Below are 3724 nucleotides of genomic sequence, written 5' to 3'. Positions count from 1 at the left end.
GAACCACAGTGTGCAAACAGTCTGAAAAAGTCCTTACAGGATTTGGAATACAGCCTGCTAACTTCAATCTAACAATCTAACCTGGGACTTGTTGTTTCACAGGACAATTATAAGAACTGGTATTGCGCCTCACACTATCTTTTGTTTACACACACACACACACACACACACACACACCATATTTGTATACTGTATATAAGAGAATCTCTTTATGGATCATGCATTCGGTATATGTGTACAGAATAAGTGTTGACTTTTTGGGGCTTCAGAGACTCAGCTGCCCTGGCAAAGAGAACATTAGACTAATACCCCTTTTCCACCTGCGAGCACGGGTCGCAGCCCGGAGCCTGACACGGGAGCTGCCCCCTGCTGTGACCCGTGCTCGGTCCCTTTCCCATCAGCAGTCACAACCCGGCAAATGCCGGGTTAGTGACGCTTCTAGTGACACGGCAGGGGCAGCGCAGGGAGATCACATGTTCTCCCAGCGCCGCCCATCCATACAGTGTGAACGGGAGCCGTGTCGCATCGACACGGCTCCCGTTTACACTACAACCCTACCCGGATCATTCCCGTGTCCTACCCAGGTAGATAGCCGGGTAGGATTCACGGGTCACTTGATCCGGGTTTACCCTTTTCCACTTGCAAAAAACACGGGTAAATGCACGCCCCCGTGCATTTACCCGTGTTTTTTGAGCTAGTGGAAAAGGGGTATTAATTAAAACTCTGATTTAATGTTCATTTTGTGAGCTCCTCCTTGGAGAGAGATCTTCTTTAACTTACTATGTTTCAGTTTACATAATTTAGATTTCTGATCCGATCTGATGCAAATTTATAGTGACATAATAATCAGGCAAAGTAGATGAGGATACTGTAGATTCATATTTTTCTCTTGCTATTCAAAAGTACTATAAGCATGTGCATGGTTTTATAGCCTGAGCAAACATCAGGACACAGGGCTGCCTTAGGGCTGCCTGGTAGAACAATGGGAGCACTAGTCACAAGTGAGGTTCCATGATGTCATCATAACAGTCAGTGAGTATATCTTGCAGCTGCTGGAGCTGACCAGTCACCATTCTTCTGAGCCTACCCGAGTGACAACATCTGTTAGACAATGGCACGGAGAAGATATCGCCCACGCCAACGGCCAAGACGTAGGAGAACTTCTCACAAAAGAAGAGGTGTATCGAGAAGCAGAAGAGGTATTAATTGTACCAATAATGTATTTAAAGTTTATGTCACCGCGGTATAAATGGTGCTTATATTTCTTTATTTCATTTTGTTAACTGGAGTTATAAATGGAGGTACTGGGAGGATATTTTCCTATGTAGGGCTAATTTGATTATGCTTTACTTGAAGTTTTTGCCTTAGAACAAATTGCTGCTTTACACTGTTTGTATTCATCCATTTTTCACATTCATACCAAGGGGTTTCTTTGTCAGCAGAACATACTGTAGGGCTAGATTTACAGTATCAAAGCTCAGAGAGAGATAAAGTGGAGCGAAATAAAGTACTAACCAATCAGATCCTGTCATTTTTACAGACCGTGTTTACAAAATGACAGTTAGGAGCTGATTGATTGGTACTTTATCTCTCTCTCCACTTTATCTCTCCCCAAGCTTTGACACTTCTGCCCAATAGTTTTAATGTATCTATATACTGTATGCAGAAACCATGAAGTCTCTTTTTTCCTATTTTAAAATATTAATTTATGGTCTCCTCATTTTCAGCAAGACACTGGTATTACTACAAAGTGCTGGGATAGGCTAGGATGACCTCCACCTCCTGCCACACCAATGTCATGTTTCTGAAGAGCATCAAGCAGCCTAGAACATCAGGGAAGCTGCAGAGACAGTGTGAAACAACAAGTGTTCATGAGAACTAAACCAACCGTATGAACATCTATGACCTGGTTTCTGCAACAATGGAAACATGGATTGGACAATGTGGCTGATATCCAGCAGGAGATGCTATGCACTGTTAGTTAATAAAAGCTGATAAGTTAATGATAGTGTACTGAGTCATGGATTTTTGCACAATTTCATGTTACATTGATATCTACCTCGTGAAGGTTACTGATATACAGCTCATTTAGGTATCTTCTTATTGTGGACAACCCAGACTCTTTATGCCCTACTGTTCCCCATGCAGTAAATAGGAGGGGGCCGTGGAACACTAGTGTGTCTATAATGGGTCGACTGGGCCACTGAGCCAAGAGTGGCCTTCTCTGCACACCCTGCACCCATTTAATATTCCTGCCATGTGGCCACCACCAAAGAAATCCGTGGGAATCTGGAGCCAGCAGCAGCTTTCCTTGAACTATGCGCATTCCCATTGGGAAATTAACAGGAAAATGTGCTAGCACCATTTTTACAGAAATATGCTCAGGCGCAGTGAAGACTCTGTCATGCAGACCTCCGCCTCAGACAAGATGCCCCTGCCCTGGCGCCATACTTATTATTTATGTGGAGACATACCTCGCACACTGCATCTGAGAAGGCATCCTCTGCTCCGTGAGCTGCCTTTATACGTGTAGTGTCATCCAGCTTCTGCCTAAAGGTTATGGAGAGTTATCTCCCCCCTCATATATTAGTACATTGGGGTCAAGGTAGCGTAAGTGGACAATCCCATGAATGAAGACAGTTTTAGCCTTTTCAAGAGCCCTAATCTTGGGGATTAAACATAACTAGGCATTTGGAAGATATCTGTTATAAGAAGGCTAAAAGAAGATGTATAAAAGTAAGGGGCGGATTGGGATCAAAAAAATGACCCAAGAAATTTATGGAAGCAGCACTAATGGGGAGCCGGGTCTGTCAAGGGGGTGTGGTCTTTCCAGAGGGTGGGATCACTCCTCAGAGTTCCTAATTTGGACGCAGTTGCGGCCTTCTTTGCATCATTTGCTGCAGTTGTGGAGTTAATGTCACTACAATGTCCTTCAGGGGCGGATTGGGAACTAAAAGTGACCCTGGAAAAATGTATTAAATGACATCACATGGGTAAAAGCAGCACCCTTCATCCCTATCTGTAATACTTGCCCGCCTATGCCCACCCAACTGACATACAGGATCAAATTAATGGTGAATTGCAGCGCATGCGCCACCATTACGTGGGGTAGCATTGCAGGGACAGAACTTTCTCTTAAGCTCTGTAGCTGCATACAATTATTGATACATCCATACGATGTCATCAATAATTGCATTGCGAAATTGGGTGATGTTGGGCCTAATTCAGACCTGATTGTAGCAGCAAATTTGTTAGCAGATGGGCAAACCATGGTGGTGATTCCGAGTTGTTCGCTCGCTAGCTGCTTTTAGCAGCATTGCAAATGCTAGGCCGCCGCCCTCTGGGAGTGTATCTTACCTTAGCAGAATAGCGAACGAAAGATTAGCAGAATTGCTAATAAATAATTCCTTGCAGTTTCTGAGTAGCTCCAGACTTACTCCTAGATTGCGATCACCTCAGTCCGTTTAGTTCCTGGTTTGACAAACACGCCCTGCATTCGGCCAGCCACTCCCCCATTTCTCCAGCCACTCCAGCGTTTTTCCCTGGCACGCCTGCGTTTTTTAGCACACTCCCAGAAAACGCTCAGTTTCCGCCCAGAAACACCCACTTCCTGTCAATCACACTACGATCACTCGAGCGATGAAAAAACGTCTTTCGAGTCTTCAAAGTTTTGTATTAAATTAGTGAACGCATGCGCGCTGCGTACCATATGCATGCGCATTTT

At 44.4% G+C, this 3724-nt stretch overlaps 1 long non-coding RNA gene across 1 annotated transcript; it reads left to right on the top strand.

Annotated features, from left to right (window-relative positions):
* Positions 1 to 915: 915 nt before the first annotated feature.
* On the top strand, positions 916 to 2003 carry LOC134929387 (uncharacterized). The gene is made up of 2 exons (XR_010178529.1): positions 916 to 1199; positions 1728 to 2003. It is a non-coding gene; the product is annotated as an uncharacterized LOC134929387 (long non-coding RNA).
* Positions 2004 to 3724: the final 1721 nt, after the last annotated feature.

The sequence above is a fragment of the Pseudophryne corroboree genome, chromosome 5, assembly GCF_028390025.1.
Source record: "Pseudophryne corroboree isolate aPseCor3 chromosome 5, aPseCor3.hap2, whole genome shotgun sequence".
Taxonomy (NCBI): domain Eukaryota; kingdom Metazoa; phylum Chordata; class Amphibia; order Anura; family Myobatrachidae; genus Pseudophryne; species Pseudophryne corroboree.
Note: the sequence above shows the minus strand (reverse complement) of the source record. Positions and strands in the feature narration are given on the sequence as shown.